Below are 15929 nucleotides of genomic sequence, written 5' to 3' on the forward strand. Positions count from 1 at the left end.
GCTGCAATGGCTCCTGAGAAGATTGGACATTTAACGGAAAATAATTTTACAAAAAGAAAATACTTACTGTACCTAACATTAGTTGAATTGGAAAGAGAATGTATATTAAAATAAACACCAAAGCAAGAGAGTAAAATACATTAAATTAAACATTCAGCTCTTCATTTGAAATATGTTATTAACTAAAACAGAGTAGTTAAACAGTATAAACTTTTACCAGGTGCATTTAATTATATTCTAGTCCACTGAAATGCATGTTAGTGACCCCATTTTCGACACTAACAATATGCTAATTGTGTTAGCATACGTCTATGGGGTTTTACATTGTAACCGTTAGCCTAGCGGCTATTAGACATTCTTGCTTCCTATTTACCTAAAGTTAAACTGTTATCAAAGTTTCCTGACTCTACATTACTCACCAGTGAAGAGACTCTCTCTGAGTAATGGATTTCATTGAAACGTCACTCCGTAACTGGAAATAATGAAGATTCAATCAGGCATGTCTGTAGTAGTAGTATGCATTGGAAAAATGCAGACAGTTGCTTAACATGCCAAGTTTCTCAGGAAGGAATTAGCAGCTCTGCTCTGCTTGGTTAGATTGAATTAAAACAGACTGCATTGAGTGGCCCATCCGAATGTCAATCATGTAGCAGTTTGAATGAAAAATGTCAGGATGGTCCTGAATCCAGTCTGATATGAAGCAAAACTATACTATAATACCTCGCATTTTTGTGAACATCATTTTTTTTTTTTAGTTTTGTAATATAATTTGCATTATCTATAGATTGTTGCATATTTTGAATATGATAATATGGTTGTCCTTCTGCATCATATCAGTACAATTTTGTCGCTTTGTTGCACTGTTTGCTTTAGTTGTTTATGTTCAGTTGACGTGTCAAATTATCTTAAATGACATCTGTCATGATATGATAATCTTGGGAAAAAATGGAATTATCTGGACTTAAACACAAGGTTTTACTGAATTAAATTATGCATAGCACTGATACTAGCTGCCTAAATAGGTTAGACAAAATTGATTCAATAGGTGACAGTTAGCTGCCCACAAAAAGTCCTAGAGTTAAACAAGTTATAATATTTTTTGACAATTCATTTTTTTGAAATTGTAAAAATTAAATATGTAACCTTGGGTTAGACTGTGTTATTTGGTATCTCTGAACATGATGAAATGGAATCATCTGGCACTAACGTTTTTGTGCTTTGAATGTTGTGTGTGGTGGTAGTGGTGATATGAATCATAAACCTTCCTCTGAAATGCCCTACTATATTCCTTTACGTAGACCCCAGATGAAAAAAAAGGCATAACATTCTTATTGTGAGTCAGAACACTATCTAACTGTTACTATTTCCTCTCCCTGTGACCTGAAGAAGTTGTTTCAACTTTGCAAGTTCAAACATCTCACTTGCTGCATAAGGTCAACCAAAGGAGTGAGAATGTGCCCATCAATGCATCAACAGCAGAACCACGTTATTTTGACCAGTTGAATGTGCATAGCCAAATGCCTGTGAAGGTATCTGATAGGCTAAGTCAGACTAGATAAGGATGACTGAGGACCACCTGGAGAGCAACAACAACAGGCAGGTGTGGACAGGTGTCCAGCGTATTGCCAACTACAGGACCAATTTTGGAGTTGTGGGAGGTGACATATCACATCTTTGCCAGGCTTGAGGCAAAACCACCAGAGGTGGCCAGACCTCACCCAGAAAGCAACATCAGCCCCATCTTCACAGTGGAGGAATACAAGGTGAGGCGCATGCTGCAGGATGTCAGCCCATGGAAGGCAGCTGGACCTGATGGTATCTAAGAATGCATGCTGAAGGAATGTGCAGACCAACTGGCTGGCATCTTAACCAGGATATTCAACCAGTCTCTGTCCCAGTCCACTTTCCCACCCTGCCTGAAGACCTCTGTCATCGTCCACCTGCCTGAAAAACTAGCCATTACTAACAGCCAATGACTACAGGCCATAAGCACGGACCCCTATGGTAATGAAGTGCTTTGAGAAGCTAATCAAGAACCACATCATGTCATTAATTTATCCCATGTTTGATCCATTTCTGTTACCCTACAGGAGCAGGAGGAGTGCTATGCTCAGCTGCACTTTATAGACTTCAGCTCTGCCTTTAACACCATCATCTCCTCTCATGACTGCACTCCTGCCCCCAACAGTAACATCATCATTAAGTTTGCTGACAATACAAAAATTGTAAGCCTCACCTCTCATGGAGATGAGTCTGCTTATAGGAATGAGGTGGAGCGGCTGACAGAGTGGTGTTGGGACAAAAACATGTTCCTCAACACAGCAAAGACCAAGGAGCTTGTTGTGGACTTCATGAAGAATGCAAACAACATATAGCCCCTCATCATCAACGATGACTGTGTGAAGAGGGTCTCACACTTCTGCTTCTTGGGAGTCAACATCAGGGAGGAACTAAACTAGGTAAGGCCCTCTGCTGAACTCCTGAAAAAGGGCCAAAAGAGATTCTAACAAAATCCCGGAGAAACTGCTGGTGTCTTCCTACCACTGCGCAGTAGAGTGCGTCCTGGCCTACTGCCTTTGTGCAAAGTTCTCCAGCTGCACAGAGGGGAAGAGCTCCACAGAGTCATACACGTCACCCAGTGGATGGTCAGCTGCTCTCTTGAACAACTGCACCATTATTCTTGTCTCAGAGATGTAAAGAGGATGCTGCAGGACCTTTCACACCAAGGATACAAACTGTTTGAGTGCCTTCAACTGGACATTTCAGATCCAGGTGTCCAACCCAAAAAAGTAGTTCCCCAATCAGGATGTTTTCACAGGCCTGTCTCAGTACAGGTACCCCATCTGTCAGCTCCAGGGGAGTTAATAACTTCTACAAGGTTTGGCTATTTTGCCAATCAGCAGAGCTCAACTGACCCATCTGAATTATTCTTATAATGCTGATCTGATTATTTGATCAGACATGGGTCCTCTGTTGCCACTGCATAGGTTAGAACTAATGGCAAGGTCTAGCAAAGTGCCTGTAACATCAAGTTCATGAACTCGATCTTCCTGTTCAGCAGAACAAAACTTGCAAAATCTTTACTCTCCATAAGTGTGTTGCTTTTTCCAGCCAGCCAGGACATCTGTCACAGTGTTGAAATATGTTTCTACGTCAACGGTTGTCTGCAGCATCTACAGAACCTGCTGAAGGGATGGCAAGTAACCTGGAGACCAAACTAGCTACAGATGGTTTCAAGATCTGCCAAAGGGATAGAAACTACTTGGATGTGCTGTGCAACCCTTCCACTAGAAGACAAATCTGATTAACAAAAGGCAGTTTGCTTGTCTGGAAAATTCAGGTGTGCATTATGCCAAGTAATAAAGACATCTGACAGCTGCAGTGTGCATTGGGTGGCTTGAGAATGTGTGTGCCTGGGCATGCCAATTCCAGGCATTGCCAACCCACAAAAAAAAAAGAAGACATCCTGGAGCCATATGACAAATCAAATAGGAAGTCAGCCATTTTGACTCAATTCAGAAGTGAAGTAAAGAGAAGATCTGAAGTTAACCAAAGTGAAGTGAAGTGAACAAATTTTTCAGGCCTCATATTTCAACACAATCCTATAGATTTTATCATTTAACCCTGAACCTTGGTCAGGATAACAACAAAACTCTACTCATTAAAAGTTACTGAAATCTTTACCCTTTGTGAAAGGCTGAAAGCTGAAACGGCTCAAATTTTTATGTTTGGTTATTTGATAAGTTGTTCATTTGATCGTTGACTTATTTCCCATTAACTTCTTCATGATACCAACTTCAAATGGAATCAGACAACAAATAAAATGTCAACACTTTATTTAGAAAACTGACTTCACTAGAGGGCATGTTACTTTTAGGAGGTTTTTTTGAGGGGAAGATCTTCTGATGTTTTCAGTACCAACATAATACATAGGATCAATGAGGCTGGAGACAGTGTCATTAGTGGTGAATATTCTTTAAAACTGTACAAATGGTCATACAACTCACATGCCATACATGTAAGACCAAGAACAAAGAAGCCAATTCCTGTTTATAACAAGAAAAATGTGAAGAGAAAAAACACCATCTATCTTCTGGTCCTGTTTTTCAAAGTATCATTTATTTAATTGTTTTGTTGACTTTCTGGCACCTGAATTACATATAACGACTGAAATATCTAAGGGTTCCATATTGCCCATAAAGCAAATACTGCAAACTCCTCATGCACTGCAACAATTTGTGCTGCCTCAAAACACCTACATGGCTAAGTGACTGGATAGTGTAGTGGTAAGATTGACCACCTTTCATGTCAGGTCATCTGGGTTTGAATTCTGACCCTGCATGAAAGGTACTACCTCCAGTAGGGGTCCTTAAGCAAGACCCCCTCACACAACCTACCTACCTGGGATATGAGTGTAAGTTGCTTGGGATAAAAGCATCTGCCATATGGAGAAACATAAACATCCATCAAAATCCTTACTGGCCAGCTAGCTTAAAAGCAATGTCATAACAAAAATAGGAATAATAATAAGTTATGAGCACAAGTTTTTTCAACACTTTGGCGTATTATGACTAAATTAACTGTCATAATTAATCAGAATTCTAACCAATGTAATGTATGATGATTCACCTATTGTATTTCAGCTGATGCAGATATCTTCATTAAAGCATCATTATTCAAATTGTTTTAGTATTTTTACTTTCATTTTTACTTTTTACTTAATTCAGCCAGTAAATTGGTGTGGTGGATTCATGTCACTTGTGTCATTTTTCACTTATCAGTTTAATTTTAGAGATCCTTCACAGATCATAGATCACTTCCCACCCGGGAGCAATTTGTCATGGACCCCCCCCTCCAAAAAAAAAAAAATAGTGACAGTTTTGACAGAAGCTTGCACAATAAGGACATGAATAAATAAAAAAAAAATAAAATTATAATTTTGCAATACGTGGTTTAAATGTAATTTTATTAGTTGAGTTAGTTTCCTTAAAGCTATGGTAGGTAATCCTAGAGAGCTAGCAAGAGAGCTAGCAAGATTCGAAAGTGTCCACTCCTCAAAGCTCCACCCCCCCCCTCCCCATTCCGTCAGTGCTTCATCCAAAGCCGGTAGAACCGCATGCGCACATGGAGCAGGAAGCCGGCAGAGGGGGGCGTGGGCAGAGCTATAGAATAATACAGAGTTGCGACACGCTTTGAAGTCGCCGCTAGCGCTGTCACGTGGTTCATGTAAGCCTCCGGAGTTCCAAACAAACCGCAAGCTGTCATTGTCTCGTATGGTACAGCGTGTGCTATTGCATGGTAAATATCAAAGTCAAAGTAAATGTATGTTGTATGTTAGTGTCATTATGCTTTTGAACTGTGGGGTTGACAATTGAAAGTGAATTAATGATATTTTAATAATGATAAAAATTAATAAACTTTTGGAGGGAAAAGTTCATGTTAGCTTAGCTAGTTTAGCTTCACTTACGTGAGTGATGCTAACTTCATAACGGTTCGTTGTTTCTGCATTTGTAAATAGAAAAACAAGTTACCATTTATTTTTTACTATTATTGGACTGAGCACTCTCAGCACTTTCCTGTTTTGTGAAATAAATGCTTTTCCAAAGTACTTTTTATCTTTATTACCAACTTTAGTTTTTTGAAAGAACACGTAGGAGACTAAAAGACATTTAGTTATATTTGTAGGACAGGCATCAGAACGGTTAAGATTTTAAGATGGAGCCATGTACCAGATCAAACTAATATGCTTGAATATGATCAGTCAATAGTAATAAATCTAACTCTACAAGCTACTCTACAAACTATTCACACTTACAATTTATGTTAGAGCTGATGGACTGGAATAGGTATGACTTGTACAAAAGTTGTTCAATAAACAAGATTTTTATTGAAAAATTATTGAAACAAGAACAAATGTGTGTGTGTGCAAGAAAAAAATAAGAATAATAAAACTGTATTATTGTTATTACTATAAATAATATATTATTTATCAATAAGAACAAACTAGAACAATAACAGCAGTGTGTGTTAAACATAAACCATTAACAGACAAAGTGGGGCAATGAAACCATAAACACACACACACACACGAGGGCTCTGGAAAAAAGGGAAAGAATGTCCTCACTGCCACCTCACTCAAGACTGCCTGGAAAAGGGCTCCTGCATGTGTCACAGGTGATCTTTGATTATTTCCAAGTTCAAGACAGCTATGGTTACATCATTTTTAGATCAGTGGATTTACCATGGTTGGTTGTGCAGCCTTTGGATGCAGCAATCGCTCTGAAAAAGGAATCCGGATGTATGGCTTCCCCAAGGATATTGATCGCCGGAAAAGATGGTTGGCAATGGTCAGCAGGCAAAACTTTCAGGTTAAAAGTGACCACAACAACAGAAAACTTTGTGAAGTAAGTTATGGCCACAGAGGTTTTATGATAAATTTCAAAGGGCATTGTACACCTGAATGTAAAGAATAACAGTTCAACAGAAATGTAAAGTATGTAAGGGAAACTGAATTTAGCCTACGACTTATGACATCATTACCTCCCGGCAGTTACACTTTGAGGACAACCAGTTTATGGTCACAAAAAGAGGCACACAGAAGTTGAAACCAGATGCTGTCCCAACCATCTTCATCCATCGCCCCAAGCCCAAGAGGAGGAAAACACCTTTGAGGATGATGGCTTCTGCAGAATTTACAACACCTGATGACCACACTTACTGCACAAAATCAAACCTTGGTATGATACTAGTGAACACAGTCTTTCCACAGTTTTTCCCATTTCATGTATTTTTTTTAATAAAGCTATCGTCAAAAGACATGTCAATTTCACTTCTAGAGATGTAGTGTAGGTGGAATATAACACCAACAATATGTTGTTATTACAGATATTGAGGGAGAAATTGAAGTGCAGTTAGAGGCAAGTGAGAGGGATACATCAGGTGACAATGAAGACAATAGACTACCAGGGGCCACTCATCCAGGGACCAGTCAGCCAGGGACCAGTCAGCCAGGGACCACTCATCCAGGGACCAGTCAGCCAGGGACCACTCATGACAGGGCCAGTGTGGAGGACCTGCTGAGGGAATTAAGAAAGGAAAGATTTATGAGGATAAAAGCAGAGAGGGCTCTAACACAACAAAAAAAAATAAAAATTTGGCACTTAGGAGGAGAAACAACAACCTTCAACAAAAGTTTACCTCAATTTTCAATCAGGACCAAATTAATGCACTCGGCCAAAAGAATAAAGGGGCAATTCGGTGGGGAAATAAGACCATCAAAAAGGCAATTCAAATTCGATTCACAGCAGGCACAACAGGATACAAAACCCTGCAAAACATGAAGATCCCTCTGCCAGACATCCGCACTGTCCAAAGACGAATGCAGCATGTAAAACTCAAGCCAGGAGTGTTGGAGGAGGTTTTTGACATGCTGAAGCTAAAGGTTAGTAGCATGAATCAAATGGAGAGGGATTGTGTGCTAACCTTGGATGAGATGGCCATCACCCCAAGCGTAGAGCTGCATCTGGGGACAGGAAAGCTATTTGGCAATGTTACACTGCCTGGCCACAATGGCAGAGCAACTCACGCTTGTGTCTTCATGCTGGCTGGAGTAACAACAAGGTGGAAGCAAGTTGTGGCATACCACTACAGCAGTAATTCCACCAATGGTGCCGTCTACCAGCCTATCATCATTGCTATAGTGGAGGCAGCAGCATCTGTAGGGCTTCATGTCATTAATGTCACAAGTGACATGGGGAGCCCCAATAGAGCAATGTGGCGAGCTTTTGGAGTGACGTGTGATAAGCCCTGGATTCCACATCCCATAGAGTCACACCGGCGGCTCTATTTCATGGCAGATGTTCCACATCTGGTCAAGAACTTGAAGAGTGCCCTTGTCCGTGGTCAGACCATCACCATTCCACAAGATGTTGTGACCAAAGAGCACCTACCGTCCAGTGTGGTGTCTGTTGGTCCCTTAAAGGATCTAGTGTCCTACCAAGAGGGCATGGCCCTAAAGCTGGCTCCCAACCTCTCCAGGGGCATTTTGGAACCTAACCACTTTGACAAAATGAAAGTTAGCTCAGCCATGCACGTATTCAGTAAGTCGACAAGTGCTGCCTTAAAGTACCAGGTACAGGAGGAGCAGCGTCCTGAATCAAACCTCACCACATCATGGTTCCTTGAGAAGATGGACCACTGGTTTGACCTTATGTCGTCCCGCCATGTTGTGACTGCCATCTCTCGTTTAAAAATGGGTGAGTACGAAAAGGCCATCAGCTTTCTCCAAGAAAGCATCCATCTTTTTCGTGGCCTAAAGATAGGGGAAAAGAGCAGCTGGAAGCCGGTACAGACAGGATTGGTTATGGCCACAACAACTATACTGCAGGTCCAGGAAGATCAGTTAAGTCAGGGTCACAAATTTGTCCTCACAAGCCGGTTCACGCAGGACTGCCTGGAAAACACGTTTGGATGCATACGTCAGAGGAATCCCGTGCCAACACCTGTGGAGTTCCACTATGCCCTGCGTGCTGTCACTGTTGGACAGTTCCTGTCCACAGTGCATACAGGCAGTTACCTGGATGACAGCTGTGACCACCTAGCAGACTTCCTGGAGACCAAAACCAATACCAGTAGTCCTGAAGGTCTGAGAGTGGAGCAGCTGGTCGACCTGACATCACCACCCACCTTCTCAAAAACAGATTCCTGTGTTCTGTACCATCTGGCCGGATATATCGTGAAGTGCGTCTTCAGCTGCTCACTCTGTCAGACGTGCAAGGATGCACTTGTGCAAAATGCAGATGATGCACATGAAAATTCTGTTCTGCTGCAGTTGAAGGAATTCAAACAGGGTGCACTTTATCGGCCATCTGATGAGGTCTTCACTGTCATCCAGCATGTGGAGCAGCTGTTTCGTTCGAGGACAGATGATTCTCTCATGGAGTGCTCCAATGCAGTGGAACAGCTGAAAGAGGAGGCCATTCTTCTGGATAGCAGCCTTCCATCATGCCATGATGTGAAGAGAAAAATCATCTGCAAATATGTCAGGCTGAGGTTAAGGATTGCAGCAAAGTGCATCAGGGCTAAAAGGAGAGAAGACAAGAGTAAAGGTTACCTTGGCAGCAAGAGTCAGAACAAGAAGGCCAAGAAGGCTCAACCTCCTGCACCACAAACCATAACATCGATGCCACTACCAAATACTTTGCTTATTGCCATGGATGTACTTGGCCTCTCCATTCCTTCTCAACCTCCAGCAACCAGCAGCATCTTCTTGCAGCCATCAGTGAGGCGAGCAATCACCACTAGCAGCTTCCAATTGCAGCAGCCACCACCAGCAGCAGCAGCCTCTGCCAGCACCAGCCACTTCCAGCAGCAGACACCAACAGCCTCCGCGAACAGCAGCAGCCACCGCCAGCAGGAACAGCCACCACCAGCAGGAGCTTGCAGCTAAATCTGGAAAATTATATGCATTATAAGCTTTGTTCCTGTTAAACAAATAAATAAAATGTATTCATATTTTTATTGTTAATGTTCTATTGTTTTTTTATGTGCTTTGGAAGATGACATTGAGTGCTTTGAAAGGCACCTCTAAAAAAATTCATTATCATTATTTTTGTAGTAGTAGCTATAGTATAGGGATGTCCAAAGTCGGTCCTCGAGGGCCGACGTCCTGCAGGTTTTAGAGGTTCAAGACATCATTAACATGCTTGTGTAGAACTTAACAATCTGTTGAAGAGATCCATTTAATCTGAATCAGGTGTGTTGAAGCAGGGCAACATCTAAAACCTGCAGGATAGCGGCCCTCGAGGACTGACTTTGGACATCCCTGCTATAGTAGCATCAGAAGTAAAACAGCTAGCATTTAAGTAATGGTAGCAGTATCATTTTTTGTATTAGCAGTATTGGTAGCATTTTGGTAATGTTTTAAAACCTAACAATCAAAACAACTTTACATAATGTCACCTGACAACAAAAAGTTAACGGACTTTGGTGAAATGATCCCGTTAATTACCTCGTGTTAGCCCCCGTTACCAAGATTTAAGCTAGGTCCCTAAATCCATTACATTTTTAACATCAACACCGATATTTCATGCTAACCAAATGTAAGAATAACGATGTCTAAGAGTATACTTCTGATAGCTAATGCTTAAAAATGTAAAAAAAACGTTTGAAATGCTGTTATTTTATTAACTTACCAGTGATTGTTCTTGACGAGCAATTCAGGTTAACGGAGCAGCGTCTCTAGTTTGGAACTGTGGGTAGAGCTGTAACAAAATCCGGGTTATCCGGTTTTCAACCCAGATAAATACGTCACCCGGGCAGACCGGATGGTGGCATGCATTTGATCCGCCTTAAAAAAAAAAAAAAAAAAAAAAAAAAAAGATACGCCCAAGTTGAGCCAGACGGCATTTCATTATGTCAACAAATGGCAGTTACAGCGCTCTTGCACCTTTGTCGTGAGAGAAATGATGAAACCGGAATATATATATATATATATATATATATATATATATATATATATATATATATATCCCTCTTTAGTTGCCTACTAGTTCAGTCACGAACACACAGTCACAGGCACACACTGAGTGAAACGAAACCTAACTCCCGCCCCGTTTGTCACGAGCCCGTTTGTTGTTGGTTAAGTGAGCCATGCCCCCTACTGATCCGTCCTGATTTGCGATCCGTCCGGACGGGACGGATCCCCGCTGACTCGTACTGCTCGAACGGATCACTCTGCGAGTCGCGGGTCGCGGCGCATTCGGCTCTGCTCGCTCGCAACTCCTAGTTGTATAAATGAGCCACGCCACCAGCCAATCACAGACTGGTAGTTTTCACAGACTGGTATTTGTGTGATAAATAATAAAAAAATAAAGAGGAAGAATTGTAATAATCATGTTAGAACTGGTGTAGTTGGGTGCTAGCTAGCTAGTCCCGCCCCGTTTGTCACGAGCCCGTTTGTTGTTGGTTAAGTGAGCCATGCCCCCTACTGATCCGTCCTGACTTGCGATCCGTCCGGACGGGACGGATCCCCGCTGACTCGTACTGCTCGAACGGATCACTCTGCGAGTCGCGGGTCGCGGCGCACTCGGCTCTATCTCTCTGCTCGCTCGCAAGCTGAGTCGGGCGAATCATGCCGGCTCTGGGTGACTCACGGCCAGTCGAGTCACGCGGCAGAATCGAAACTTAAAAAGATCCGAGTTGGCAGTGATCCGCTACTTGCCCGTCTGACCCGCTGAGTCACTCAGAGCCAGCGATTCAGTGGTCAGACGGGCAAGTAGCGGATCACTGCCAACTCGGATCTTTTTAAGTTTCGATTCTGCCGGCAGCAAGGATTGTCGTCGTCAACCCGTCTGCTGAAGCCTCTGTAGCTCACTACAGGCTTGGTTAGCGTGGCTTCATGCATCTTGTACAGTCGTTGAAAAATAATCATTTCATGTCTGGCTTTCAGATAAAATGGCATTGAATTATTACTTGACAAAAATAAATGAGTGAACTTGTAGCCGTAGGCTGCTCTTTGATTTATCAAAATGAATTGACAAATGGGACAAAAAAAAAGGCGAGGTACATAGCCACTTAACGGCAGAAAGGTTTTTTTTTTTTTTTTTTTAATAAGTGACTCAAGTGATTCAAGTGATCCGTATAACTCGAATCACCTCCTTGAAATGATCCGATCAGCCCGGATCACCCAAAAGATTCGAGTTAAGGCGGTAGCATGGTTGCCGCGTCTGTCACGGCGGTGGTGGACCGTGACGTCAAAATGACGTTTCAGGCCTGGCGCTTCCCTTGAAAAGACGGCGCAGCGCGTTGTCGTGCACCAGTCGATTTTTGTAACTTGGCGGCGCCGAGCACAACGAACCGGATGCACCGATGTGAGACCAGGCTCAGTGAGGAGGTGCGTTTGTACAGGCAGCTGTAGGAAACTGCAGTGAAACAGCACAGGGAGCACGTAAACTCCCAAAACTGGTACACAGAGATTGACAGAACTTTGGGGAAAGAGGGAGAGTTCTGTAAGAATGTGTGGAAGCAGCTACGGGACAGATACGTGTAGGCAAAGAAGAGGGCAGAGACTGTTGATGCCGGGGGCTTCAAACCTTTACCTCTTTTAACTGAATTAAAAAATTAAAATGATCCGAAAACTGCAGCAGTATCATTAATTACAGTATTCTTGCTCTTGACAGCGGCATTGTTTTCTTCTCCACTTTCGTGGTTGTAGAGTAGAGGTAACCTTCACGTAGCAGCGCCACCTCTGTGACGGAGAAAATTGCAACTACTGGCGCGCAACGACTTGCGCCACTATATAGGGTCCTATGGCGGGCACGAACTCACGACGTCATCAACACCGCTCGCGCGAGCAGACGCGGCAACCATGCTAGAGCCTTTAAGCATCTCTAACTGTGGGCGTCTCCGTGACCCACGTGACTTCCGCATTCCTTTCTTTCTATGGGAGTCTATGGGAGTGTCGTCACTCTCTTTTTACACCACTCTGGGCGTGGGCAGAAAGCAGAGGCATCTGATTGTTTTTTTGTAGGCGACCAATCCGAGATCAGCGGGACGCTGATCTCGGATTGGTCAGCTTTTTCTCAGTCCTGCAGCTGCCACAGAGGTCTGATTATTTTCGTCCCTTTTTCTAAATACATCTTGTATAGATTTCTCTCAGGATAGACGGACCATTTCACCCAGTATTACAAAATGTGTTTCTGAACAGGATTACCTACCATGTCTTTAATTTACCCTTTTTTTTATTTATTTAAATATTTTTTTTTTTTTTTGCTTGACTTAGACTCTGACCTAAAACTCTTTAGAGCACACAAACTTTCAGTTTTTCAACCTCTCGGTGAGGTTGCAGGTGGCTCCCATCCCCCCACTTAATTAATGGCCCATCAACCATTTAGCCAATCAGAGCTCTCCAGCAGGCAACGAGATGAAGGGGTCACTGGGTGAAATGCGTTTAATGAAGACCGAACACAGCGGAGGAGGTACTGTTCAGTTGGATTAATGGAAATGGACCGTTTTAAAAGAAGACTACGAGTTTTACGGAGTCACCACAGAAAATGTGAAACCAGATATACCGAAGCCCAGGTAAGTTGTTTTAAATGATTGACTTTACTTCGCTTATTATCTGTATAAACTAGCTAATGGAGTTATGAGCAAGATGCTAGCTGAAGCCATTTTCACTCGTGCACTGCTGACCTGAAGTGTTAGAGGTGGTTTGGAGTAGTGGCTCATGCCAAATTAAATGTTCGTAGAAATTTTTATCACATGCCTAACATAAAATGTGTGCGCGGTGGCGTGTCTTCTGGAGCAGACGTTTTAATTGGATCGGCGCCGGGTCCTCGTTTTGAATGTTAATTGGAGGTAGAGCAGGACGTAATTGGACTGTATAATTGAAGGGCTTTGAGATGACATTTGTTGTAATTTGAACTGAATTGAGTTGAATAAGTTTATATAGGGTAGGGCTGAACGATATGGACAAAATTTCATATTTCGATATCCGGCTGTCCGGCTCGACCACAGGTCCGTGGTTGTGGCGAAATGATCGATTTCACGGAGCTCAGATTCAACGTTCATTTTACACTCATTATAGAATTTTGGAATAGCCACTTGATTAAAATGTGTTCTGGATGGTGTTTTATAACGCTTGTCCAGCGTCTATATAGTGTATATCGTTACTTTTTTATATTAATATCTTGAATGTTCATATCTAGATATAGATATGATAACAATATATCGTACAGCCCTACTATAGGGGCCAAACAGCCCTCAGTGCTCACAGTTAGGGTGTACCCAACCTACCCCTAAGAGAGCAACATGGTTTAAGTTGCAGCAGTTAATTTTTCAACAACTGTAAGTGAGCTGAAGTGTCAGGAGGAAAGATTTAATGAAAGGTAAATTCATGTGTGTTTCACATATGGCAGAAACATAAATGGTAGGTGAGCTTTATATGCCACAGGAATGTTTTGGATGATAATGCAGAAACCAGAACAGCTGATTCATGTAAACATCATATTTACCTGTGGCAGCTGTCAGGTGGAACATCTCCTGTCTGTCAGTTATGTTGCCATGGTGACAGGACCTGCAGCATACTCTGAGAGTTTGGGCTGAGAAATGCGCTTAAACTTTGTGCCAATCCTCCACATTTTGTGGAAAAACTGTACCTCCATCTGTCAAAGTTTTGACACCGTAGGAACAACAAGGTTTTGCTGGTCAGATCGATGTAACATTTTTGTTACTGAGGCAAAAATTGTGGATATTAGAGCAAGTTTAAAAAGAGCCGTCTCCTCAGCTTTGGGTAGTACACGCTTCTCCCACTTTGTATTGCAGTCTATTGGGCAGTTGTAAGGTACTCCTGTGATTTAGAGGCTTCTAGTTAAAAAAAGTCCAGTTCTGATGGCTATGAAAGTCACATTGTGAGTGACAGGACATATTTTCCTACGTTTTGATGGTAAAATCATGTCTGTGGGTTAAAGATTGTGGACACAGTGACAAGTTAAAAACTTCTTTCTGAAGAATATTTCTCTCCTCTTCCACTCTGCCAATTGGAGCCTCCACTCTACACATGAAGATTTCGTCTCATTGACTTACATTGTAAACTCAGAAATCACCAAAAAATTTCATGTCACATTTCAAAATTGGTTTAATATTTGAAAAAGCTGAACAATTCTGTAATAACTGAATGATTAACAGAATTTTCACAACAATTACTCTGTAAATGATAAGATTATGTTTCTGTGAATACAGCAGCAATGTACAGCTAACACAGTTACTGCATCTTATATCATTAGATGTCAGCATTGAAGTATATTTCACAACTTTGGGCATACTCACTTTAAAACATAGTCAGGAATCATTGTTTCAGAGAGGCAGGATAACAGGGAGTAAGAGGAGAGACAGTGCTGCTGAAGGCTGACATTACTCTGAGAAAGTAGAATAATTTAAGAAATTAAAATATGATTTAGCGCTGTTCTGCTCTGTCACTGTCAGCCTTTGTTTGTGTTGTTTTTGCAGCATGTAAATGCTAATTTAAGAGTTTCTGGTTCACTGCAAACAGGATATTGGGCTTAGCCTATGATAAAAAAAACTTTGAAATGTCTTCTTTTCATACCTGGGCCGGTATCTGAGGCTGCCTTGTATTCAGACTCACATGCTGCAGCATTAGATGTCATTTCCTTAACCTCACTTCACCTAGCCTGTGCTTCTCTGCCTCCTCAGTCATTCTTATTGAAAGGGCTCCAGGTATCTGTGCTTTGCTTTAGCTAGTTTGCTGGCAGATTATTTTGTAACTCTGCTAGATCCTTGCACGTTGTAATGGCTGTTTATGGGACCAATCCGCACTGATGGAGAGTGGCTTCTGTATTTTCATCGAATCAGACGACCTGCAGGATGGATGCAGGGAGAGAATTGATATACTGTTATTGGTTCTTAGGAATAGGTTTTTCTGAAAGAAGAAATGAGAAATTAAGCACTAGTCATTTCCAGGAGTATTGTAGTTTTACAGCAGGTGGCTGTGGACAAATATTTCAACCAAACACCTGTCAAATATTTGATTAAGAATTAAGCTGGATTTATAGTTGACGTGTCGCTCACGGTGTGGAAGGCGTGTGACGTCAAAATTACGTTTCAGACCTGGCGCGTGCCATGAAAAGGCGGCGCGTTGTCGTGCACCAGTCAAAATTTGTAACTTGGCGCGCGCGGAGAACGAGTAGTTAATACATGCCCAGTAATATTGTTGTAATGTTTTAAATACTTGAACACAGTTTTTCTAGAGAAGATAATTGTTTTGTATATGGGATTATCCTCCATCGACTCTTTTGGGCTTTCACATGCGCGAGCCTACAACCAGCCGGTGAGTTACATGCTGTTTATAAAGTTGTTTTGTAACGTCCCCATGCCAGTAATGTGAGAACCATGCATATGGTTTTGATGGTAAG

The sequence above is a fragment of the Odontesthes bonariensis genome, chromosome 8, assembly GCF_027942865.1.
Source record: "Odontesthes bonariensis isolate fOdoBon6 chromosome 8, fOdoBon6.hap1, whole genome shotgun sequence".
NCBI lineage: Eukaryota > Metazoa > Chordata > Actinopteri > Atheriniformes > Atherinopsidae > Odontesthes > Odontesthes bonariensis.